This window comes from Triticum dicoccoides, chromosome 1B (genome assembly GCF_002162155.2).
Source record: "Triticum dicoccoides isolate Atlit2015 ecotype Zavitan chromosome 1B, WEW_v2.0, whole genome shotgun sequence".
Lineage (NCBI taxonomy): Eukaryota > Viridiplantae > Streptophyta > Magnoliopsida > Poales > Poaceae > Triticum > Triticum dicoccoides.
The window spans coordinates 432555192-432566924 of NC_041381.1; positions in this window are offsets into that span (position 1 = coordinate 432555192).

Genomic DNA, 11733 nt, shown 5'->3' on the forward strand with positions numbered 1-11733 from the left:
CGTGGTCCGGTTGCGGATGCCGCCGCATGGACAAATCCAATGCATGCACAACATCTTTACTAATGGCGTTTGCAAAGTTGCCGCCATCAATTATCATCTTGCATGCATGATCGTTGATCATGCATTGTGTTTTAAAAACACTCCAACGTTGGCCTTTTGCATCACCGTCTTGTACCTTCTGTACCAAAAGATTCAGCCCCTCTGTCGGTGCATCGACTTCTTCCTTTCTTTCTTCTTGTTGCTCTCTTATTTTTAGCAAACGATTTTTCCAGTCTGCGCTGAACACATCTGTTGGCATGGGAATAAAACAGATTTGTTGGCCCTTCCATGATATAGTGTAACTATTTTTCTTTGAATTCCAAACAGCCCCGACGCACGTGCACCATGGGTTCCCGAGTACCAGATGACACGACACCATGGGCACTGGACAAACGTGAAAAAATTCCGCACAACAATATTTTTCCAAATCAAAAATTACTAAAATCCGGTGCGTATACATAATTTTGATTTCACCTTTGAACTACTTCAGTGTATACGGTCTTTCAAGAGGCACCATATTCAGCCCCAATTTTTCCACTACCTCGATGCTCGCCATGTTGACCGTAGAACCTTCATCAATCGTTAAATTGACACGCCGCTCCTTCACCACGCAACGAGTGTGAAAAAGAACAACCTCGCCGATGCCTTCCTCCTCCATCAATATGTTCCTGCTCAACATGTTGATGCTTGCCTCCGTAGATGATATAGCAAACTGAATCCCCGTGACTAACCTTAGCTCTGAATACCACTTGATGAGGCACGGACTACGAAGATGCTAATTCGTGCGTGTAGATGGCCCGATCTTTCACGGCGATACTCGATCAACACCTCGTCTCCCTATTCCTCCTCGTAACCTCTAAGAACAATTTTCACCTGTGTACAAAAATACACAAACGAAAATAATGACCCCCTCAGATCAGCACGTAGGCGTCGATGTGATGATCAACCCTCCGTTGCAAGTAAATTTTCACGATGGAAAAATCACAGATAATACACAGGATATGGTCGCCGGTAACTCAGTCGTTTTTCTGTATATCTCATACCCGGAATAAAACTCAAAACTGATCTGCCTTACATGGGCCGTAGCCTGGCTTTTATATGCCAACGTGTGCAACTTCCCTAATCTACCAACTTGGACTCCAAGACTCTCACGTCTCCAACTAATGAGTAGAAAAAAACAAAGTCTAACAAGAAAATAAACTCACGTACAATGCTAGCCAGCTAGCCGGCTGACACAAACCAAAAAATAAGAATCCTAACCAATTTACATTAGGATTTTCTACCTATCACAACAACTTGACGTGGAGGTGTATGAAAATTAGGCTCCACGGAAGCTAGCACCGGTTCCATCTTAGTCTCCTGTATTCTCTTGCAATGTGGCTGAACAAAGTTTCTTACCATCTTCTTTGTACCCGACTTTCCTTTGCTCCTTTCTGTTATCAAACATGCTCGTACAGTTTTAGACTCCATGTGTCCACGACCATACACTGACCTTCCAAATATACCTCCTGAATTCAATAAGCATGTCGTACAACTGGTCTTTGATCGGCCCATTAAAGAACTGATTCTTGGTCCGCATAATTGACGCACCTAGCCATCATTTCCTCGATGAAATTGAGCCGCATGCATGGGATTATTTTTCATAACCTTTTCATGATCTAACTCCTTAACTGGCTCAGCTTTAGTAGCATCAACAATCGACGGTGTCACGCCCGTATCAGAGCCTATGGCAGAGGCAAAGGGGATGACACTCATCTTTTCTCTATCCTATGTAGTCGTCAGGCATTGAGTCTGACTCAACTTCACACCTTGCAAAACAGGCAAGAACCCCTTCTTGGACTGATCCATTTTGAACTTCTTCAAAATCTTATCAAGGTATGTGCTTTGTGAAAGTCCTAACAAGCATCTTGATCTATCTCTTTAAATCTTGATGCCTAATATGAAAGCAGCTTCTCTTAGGTCCTTCATTGAAAAACTCTTGTTTAAATATTCCTTCACGTTTTCCAAAAGTTCTATATTGTTTCCAATCAGCAATATGTCATCCACATATAACACAAGAAACCCTACAGAGCTCCCACTCACTTTCTTGTAAATACAAGCTTCTCCATAAACTTGTATAAACCTAAACGCTCTGATCACCTCATCAAAGCAAATATTACAACTCTGATTTGCTTGCACCAGTCCATAAATGGATTGATGGAGCTTGCACACTTTGTCAGCATTCTCTGGATCGACAAAACCTTCCTGTTGCATCATATACAATTCTTCCTTAAGGAAACCATTAAGGAACGCTGTTTTGACATCCATCTGCCAGATTTCATAATCGAAAAATGCAGCTATTGCCAACATGATTCTGACGGACTTAAGCATCACTACGGGTGAGAAAGTCTCTTCGTAGTCAACTCCTTGAACTTGTGAAAACCCCTTTGCCACAAGTCGAGCTTTATAGACGGTGACATTACCGTCCGTGTCCGTCTTCTTCTTAATGATCCATTTATTCTGAATGGCCTTTCGCCCTTTAGGTAGTACTTCCAAAGTCCATACTTTGTTTTCATACATGGATCTCATCTCGGATTTCATGGCCTCTAACCATTTGTCAGAATCCGGGCCCACCATCACTTCTCTGTAGCTCGTAGGTTCATTACCGTTGTTGTCCAACAACATGACTTCCAAGACAGGATCACCATACCACTCAGGAGCAGTATGTATCCTTGTCGACTTACGAGGTTCAATAGTAACTTGATCTGAAACCTCATGATCACCATCATTAGCTTCCTCTTCAACTGATGTAGGTGTCATAGAAACATCTTTCTGCACTGCACTATTCACTAGTTGAAGTAAAGGTTCAACAACCTCATCAAGTTATATTTTCCTCCCACTCAGTTCTTTCGAGAGAAACTCTTTCTCAAGAAAGGATTCGTTCTCAGTGACAAACACTTTGCCCTCGGATCTGAGATAGAAGGTATGACCAATCATCTCCTTTGGGTATACTATGAAGACGCATTTGTCCTCTTTGGGTTCGAGCTTTTCTGGCTGAAGCCTTTTGACATAAGCATTGCAACCCCAAACCTAAAGGAACGACAACTTAGGTTTCTTGCCAAACCACAGTTCATACGGTGTCATCTCTACGGACTTAGATGGTGCCCTATTTAAAGTGAATGCAGCTATCTCTAATTTACAACCCCAAAACGATAGTGGCAGATTGGCAAGAGACATCATAGAACGCACCATATCCAATAAGGTACTATTACGATGTTCAGACACACCATTACACTGTGGTGTTCCAGGTGGCGTCAACTGTGAAACAATTCCACATTGTCTTAAGTGATTGCCAAACTCATAACTTAGATATTCTTCCCCTCAATCAGATTGTAGGAATTTAATCTTCTTATTACGATGATTCTCAACTTCACTCTGAAATTGCTTGAACTTTTCAAACGTTTCAGACTTATGCTTCATCAAGTAAATATACACGTATCTACTCAAGTCATCAGTGAAGGTGAGAAAGTAACGATATCCACCTCGTGCGTCAACACTCATCGGACCACACACATCAGTATGTATGATTTCCAACAACGGGCTTACCCGTTCCATTGTTTTGGAAAACGGGGTCTTAGTCATATTGCCCATGAGGCATGGTTTGCATGTGTCAAGTGATTCAAAATCAAGTGACTCCAAAAGTCCATCATCATGGAGTTTCTTCCTGCGCTTTACACCAATATGACCTAAGCAGCAGTGCCACAAGAAAGTGGTGTTGGAAATATGCCCTAGAGGCAATATTAAATTAGTTATTATTATATTTCCTTGTTCATGATAATCATTTATTATCCATACTATAATTGTATTGAAAGGAAACTTAGATACATGTGTGGGTACATAGACAACACCATGTCCCTAGTAAGCCTCTAGTTGACTAGCTCGTTGATCAATAGATGGTTACGGTTTCCTGAACATGGACATTGGATGTCGTTGATAACGGGATCACATCATTAGGAGAATGATGTGATGGACAAGACCCAATCCTAAGCCTAGCACAAAGATCGTAGTTCGTATGCTAAAGCTTTTCTAAATGTCAAGTATCATTTCCTTAGACCATGAGATTGTGCAACTCCCGGATACCGTAGGAATGCTTTGGGTGCACCAAACGTCACAACGTAACTGGGTGGCTATAAAGGTGCACTACGGGTGTCTCCGAAAGTGTCTGTTGGGTTGGCACGAATCGAGACTGGGATTTGTCACTCCGTGTAAACGGAGAGGTATCTCTGGGCCCACTCGGTATGACATCATCATAATGTGCACAATGTGACCAAGGGGTTGATCACGGGATGATGTGTTACGGAAGGAGTAAAGAGACTTGCCGGTAACGAGATTGAACAAGGTATCGGCATACCGACGATCGAATCTCGGGCAAGTACAATACCGCTAGACAAAGGGAATTGTATACGGGATTGATTGAGTCCTTGACATCGTGGTTCATCCGATGAGATCATCGTGGAACATGTGGGATCCAACATGGGTATCCAGATCCCGCTGTTGGTTATTGACCGGAGAACGTCTCGGTCATGTCTGCATGGTTCCCGAACCCGTAGGGTCACACTTAAGGTTCGATGACGCTAGGGTTATAGGGAATAGATATACATGGTTACTGAATGTTGTTCGGAGTCCCGGATGAGATCCCGGACGTCACGAGGAGTTCCGGAATGGTCCGGAGGTAAAGATTTATATATGGGAAGTCCTGTTTTCGTCACCGAAAAAGTTTTGGGTGTTAACGGTAACGTACCGAGACCACCGGGAGGGTCCCGGGGGTCCACCAAGTGGGGCCACCGGCCCCAGAGGGCTGCATGGGCCAAGTGTGGGAGGGGACCAGCCCCAGGTGGGCTGGTGCGCCCCCCACAAGGGCCCAAGGTGCCTAGGGTTTGGGGAAGGGGGCGCACCCACCTTTCTTGGGGGGCAAGTTTCCCCCTCTTCCCCCCCCCCCCCGTTGGCCGCACCCTAGATGGGATCTAGGGGCTGCCGCACCCCTTGGGGAGGGAACCCTAGAGGGGGCGCAGCCCCCTCCCTCTCCCCTATATATACTTGAGGTTTTGGGGCTGCTATACACAAGAGTTTCCACCTCTCCCTGGCGCATCCCTACCTCTCTTTCTCCTTGTCTCTCGCGGTGCTTGGCGAAGCCCTGCTGGATTATCACGCTCCTCCATCACCACCACGCCGTTGTGCTGCTGCTAGATGGAGACTTCCTCAACCTCTCCCTCTCTCCTTGCTGGATCAAGGCATGGGAGACGTCACCGGGCTGCACGTGTGTTGAACGCGGAGGTGCTGTCCGTTCGGCACTAGGATCTCCGGTGATTTGGATCACGACGAGTACGACTCCTTCAACCCCGTTCTCTTGAACGCTTCCGCTTAGCGATCTACAAGGGTATGTAGATGCACTCTCCTTCTCCTCATTGCTAGTCTCTCCATAGATAGATCTTGGTGACTCGTAGGAAAATTTTGAATTTCTGCTACGTTCCCCAATAGTGGCATCATGAGCTAGGTCTATTGCGTAGATTCTTTGCACGAGTAGAACACAAAGTAGTTGTGGGCGTTGATTTTGTTCAATATGCTTACCGTTACTAGTCCAATCTTGTTTCGACAGTATTGTGGGATGAAGCGGCCCGGACCGACCTTACACGTACACTTACGTGAGACAGGTTCCACCAACTGACATGCACTTGTTGCATAAGGTGGCTAGCGGGTGCCAGTCTCTCCCACTTTAGTCGGATCGGATTCGATGAAAAGGGTCCTTATGAAGGGTAAATAGCAATTGACATATCATGTTGTGGTTTTTGCGTAGGTAAGAAACGTTCTTGCTAGAAACCCATAGCAGCCATGTAAAACATGCAAACAACTATTAGAGGACGTCTAACTTGTTTTTGCAGGGCATGCTATGTGATGTGATATGGCCAAAAAGAATGTGATGAATGATATGTGATGTATGAGATTGATCATGTTCTTGTAATAGGAATCACGACTTGCATGTCGATGTGTATGACAACCGGCAGGAGCCATAGGAGTTGTCTTAATTTATTGTATGACCTGCGTGTCATTGAACAACGCCATGTAATTACTTTACTTTATTGCTAATCGGTAGACATGGTAGTAGAAGTAATAGTTGGGGAGACAACTTGATGAAGACACGATGATGGAGATCATGATGATGGAGATCATGGTGTCATGCCGGTGACGATGATGATCGTGGAGCCCCGAAGATGGAGATCAAAAGGAGCAAAATGATATTGGCCATATCATGTCACTTTTTGATTGCATGTGATGTTTATCATGTTTATGCATCTTATTTGCTTAGAACGACGGTAGTAAATAAGATGATTCCTCATTAAAATTTCAAGAAAGTGTTCCCCCTAACTGTGCACCGTTGCGAAAGTTCGTCGTTTCGAAGCACCACGTGATGATCGGGTGTGATAGATTCTAACGTTCACATACAGCGGGTGCAAGCCAGATTTACACACGCGAAACACTTAGGTTGACTTGACGAGCCTAGCATGTACAGACATGGCCTCGGAACACAAGAGACCGAAAGGTCGAGCATGAGTTGTATAGTAGATACGATCAACATGAAGATGTTCACCGATGATGACTAGTCCGTCTCACATGATGATCGGACACGACCTAGTTGACTCGGATCATGTAATCACTTAGATGACTAGAGGGATATCTATCTGAGTGGGAGTTCATTAGATGAACTTAATTATCCTGAACATAGTCAAAAGCCCTTTGCAAATTATGTCATAGCTCGCGCTTTAGTTCTACTGTTTTAGATATGTTCCTAGAGAAAATATAGTTGAAAGTTGACAGTAGCGATTATGCGATCAGTAGAAAGCTTATGTCCTTAATGCACCGCTCAGTGTGCAGAACCCCAAACGTCGTCTGTGGATGTTGCGAACATCGGACATACACGTTTTGATAACTACGTGATAGTTCAGTTAAACGGTTTAGAGTTGAGGCACCAAAGACATTTTCAAAACATCCCGGAACATATGAGATGTCTCGAGGGCTGAAATTGGGATTTCAGGCTCGTGCCCACGTCAAGAGGTATAAGACCTCCGACGATTTTCTTAGCCTGCAAACTAAGGGAGAAAAGCTCAATCGTTGAGCTTGTGCTCAGATTGTCTGAGTGCAACAATCACTTGAATCGAGTGGGAGTTGATCTTCCAGATGAGATAGTGATGTTTCTCCAAAGTCATTGCCACCAAGCTGCTGGAGCTTCGTGATGAACTATAACATATCAGGGATAGATATGATGATCCTTGAGGTATTCACGATGTTTGATACCGCGAAAGTAGAAATCAAGAAGGAGCATCAATTGTTGATGGTTGGTGAAACCACTAGTTTCAAGAAGGGCAAGGGCAAGAAGGGATACTTCATGAAACGGCAAATCAGCTGCTGCTCCAGTGAAGAAACCCAAGGTTGAACCTAAACCCGAGACTAAGTGCTTCTGTAATAAGGGGAACAACCACTGGAGCAGGATTACCCTAGATACTTGGTAGATAAGAAGGCTGGCAAGGTCGATAGAAGTATATTGGATATACATTATGTTAATGTGTACTTTACTAGTACTCCTAGTAGCACCAGGGTATTAGATACCGGTTCGGTTGCTAAGTGTTAGTAACTCGAAATAAAAGCTATGGAATAAATGGAGACTAGCTAAAGGTGAGCCGACGATATGTGTTGGAAGTGTTTCCAAGGTTGATGTGATCAAGCATCGCACGCTCCCTCTACCATCGAGATTGGTGTTAAAATAATTGTTATTTGGTGTTTGCGTTGAGCATAGACATGATTGGATTATGTCTATCGCAATACGGTTATTCATTTAAGGAGAATAATGGTTACTCTATTTATTTGAATAATACCTTCAATGGTATTGCACCTAAAAGGAATGGTTTATTGAATCTCGATCGTAGTGATACACATTTTCATGCCAAAAGATATAAGATAGTAATGATAGTACCACTTACTTGTGGCACTGCCATGTAAGTCATATTGGTGTAAAATGCATGAAGAAGCTCCATGTTGATGGATCTTTGGACTCACTCGTTTTTGAAAAGGTTGAGACATGCGAACCATGTCTATTGGTGTATACGCATGAAGAAACTCCATGCAGATGGATCGTTTGGACTCACTTGATTTTGAATCATTTGAGATATGCAAATCATACCACATGGGCAAGATGACTGAAAAGCCTCGGTTTCAGTAAGATGGAACAAGATAGCAACTTGTTGGAAGTAACACATTTTGATGTGTGCAGTCCAATGAGTGATGAGGCATGCAGTGAATATCGTTATGTTCTGACTTCACAAATGATTCGAGTAGATGCTGAGTATATTTACTTGATGAAACACAAGTCTGAATTATTGAATAGTTCAAGTAATTTCAGAGTGAAGTTAAAGATCATCGTGACAAGAGGATAAAATGTCTATGATATGATCATAGAGATGAGTATCTGAGTTACGAGCTTTGGCACACAATTAAGACATTGTGGAAATTGTTTCACAATTAATACCGCCTGGAACACCATAGTGTGATGGTGTGTCCGAACATCATAGTTGCACCCTATTGGATATGGTGCGTACCATGATGTCTCTTATCGAATTACCACTATCGTTCATGGGTTAAGCATTAGAGACAACCGCACTCACTTTATTAGGGCACCACGTAATTCCGTTGAGACAACACCGTTTGAACTATGGTTTGGAGAAACCTAAGTTGTCATTTCTTAAAAGTTTGGGGCTGCGATGCTTATGTGAAAAAGTTTCAGGTTGATGAGCTCGAACCCAAAGCGGATAAAAATGCATCTTCATAGGACACCCAAAATAGTTGGGTATACCTCCTATCTCAGATCCGGAAGCAAAAGTAATTGTTTCTAGAAACGGGTCCTTTCTCGAGGAAAAGTTTCTCTCGAAAGAATTGAGTGGGAGGATGGTGGAGACTTGATGAGGTTATTGAACCATCACTTCAACCAGTGTGTAGCAGGGCACAGGAAGTTGTTCATGTGGCACCTACACCAATTGAAGCGGAAGCTGATGATAGTGATCATGATGCTTCGGATCAAGTCACTACCGAACCTCGTAGGTCGACAAGGACGCGTACTACTTCAGAGTGGTACGCAATCCTGTCTTAGAGGTCATGTTGCTAGACAACAATGAACCTACGAGCTATGAAGAAGCGATGGTGGGCGCGGATTCCGACGAATGGCTTGAGGCCATAAAATCCGAGAGAGGATCCATGACTTTGGAAGAAATACTTGATGGTCGTAAGGCTGTTGGGTAAAGATGGATTTTAAAAGGAAGACAGACAATGATGGTAAGTATCACCATTAAGAAAGCTCGACTTGTCGTTAAAGATGTTTTCCGACAAGTTCAAGGAGTTGACTACGGTGAGGCTTTCTCACTCGTAGCGATGCTAAGAGTCTGTTGGAATTGGATTAGCAGTTACTACATTATTTATGAAATCTTGCATATAGGATGTCAAAACATTGTTTCCTTGACAGGTTTCTTGAGGAAAGGTTGTATATGATGCAACCAGAAGGTTTTTGACAATCCTGAAAGACGCTAACAAGTATGCAAAGCTCCAGCAATCCTTCTAAGGACTGGAGTAAGCATCTCGGAGTTGGAATGTACGCTTTGATGAGATGATCAAGGATTTTGGGTCTATACAAAGTTTATGAGAAACTTGTATTTCTAAAGAAGTGAGTGGGAGCACTATAGAATTTCTGATGAGTATATGTTGTTGACATATTGTTGATCAGAAATGATGTAGAATTTCTAGAAAGCATATAGGGTTATTTGAAAAGCCTGGATTAAGCTGCTTGAACATTGAGCATCAAGATCTATGAGGATAGATCAAAAACCGCTCAATGGTACTTTCAAATGAGCACATACCTTGACATGATCTTGAAGGTGTTCAAGATGGATCAGTCAAAGAAGGAGTTCTTGCCTGAGTAGTAAGGTATGAAGTTAAGAGTTAAAGCTCGACCCCGGCAGAAGAGAGAGAAAGGACGAAGGTCGTCCCCTATGCTTCAGACGTAGGCTCTATAGTATGCTATGTTGTGTACTACACCGGAAGTGTGCCTTGCCATGAGTCAGTCAAGGGGTACAAGAATGATCCAGGAACGATCATTGTACAGCGGTCAAAATTATCCTTAGAGGAATAAGCAAATGTTTCTCGATTATGGAGGTGATAAAGAGTTCGGCGTAAAGGGTTACGTCGATGCAAGCTTTAACACCTATCCGAATGACTCTGAGTAGCAAACCGGATACGTATAGTGGAGCAACCATTTGGAATAGCTCCAAGTGGAGCGTGGAAGCAGTATTTACAATATGACATAGAGATCTGCGAAATACATACGGATCTGAATGTTGCAGACCCGTTGACTAAAACCTCTCTCACAAGCAAAACATGATCAAACCCCAGAACTCATTGAGTCTTAATCACATGGTGATGTGAACTAGTTTAGTGACACTAGTAAACTCTTTGGATGTTGGTCACATGGCGATGTGACCTATCAGTGTTAATCACATGGTGATGTGAACTAAATTGTTGACTCTAGTGCAAGTGGGAGACTGTTGGAAATATGCCCTAGAGGCAATAATAAATTAGTTATTATTATATTTCCTTGTTAATGATAATCGTTTATTATCCATGCTATAATTGTATTGAAAGGAAACTCAGATACATGTGTGAGTACATAGACAACACCATGTCCCTAGTAAGCCTCTAGTTGACTAGCTCGTTGATCAATAGATGGTTACGGTTTCCTGACCATGGACATTGGATGTCGTTGATAACGGGATCATATCATTAGGAGAATGATGTGATGGACAAGACCCAATCCTAAGCCTAGCACAAAGATCGTAGTTCGTATGGTAAAGCTTTTCTAAATGTCAAGTATCATTTCCTTAGACCATGAGATTGTGCAACTCCCGGATACCGTAGGAATGCTTTGGGTGCACCAAACGTCACAACGTAACTGGGTGGCTATAAAGGTGCACTACGGGTGTCTCCGAAAGTGTCTGTTGGGTTGGCACGAATCGAGACTGGGATTTGTCACTCTGTGTAAATGGAGAGGTGGGCCCACTCGGTAGGACATCATCATAATGTGCACAATGTGACCAAGGGGTTGATCACGGGATGATGTGTTACAGAACAAGTAAAGAGACTTGCCGGTAACGAGATTGAACAAGGTATCGGCATACCGACGATCGAATCTCGGGCAAGTGCAATACCGCTAGACAAAGGGAATTGTATACGGGATTGATTGAGTCCTTGACATCGTGGTTCATCCGATGAGATCATCGTGGAACATGTGGGAGCCAACATGGGTATCCAGATCCCGCTGTTGGTTATTCACCGGAGAACGTCTCGGTCATGTCTGCATGGTCCCCGAACCCGTAGGGTCTACACACTTAAGGTTCGATGATGCTAGGGTTATAGGGAATAGATATACGTGGTTACCGAATGTTGTTCGGAGTCCTGGATGAGATCTCGAACGTCACGAGGAGTTCCAGAATGGTCCGGAGGTAAAGATTTATATATGGGAAGTCCTGTTGTGGTCACCGGAAAAGTTTCGGGTGTTATCAGTAACGTACCGGGACCACCGGGAGGGTCCCGGGGGTCCACCAAGTGGGGCCACCGGCCCCA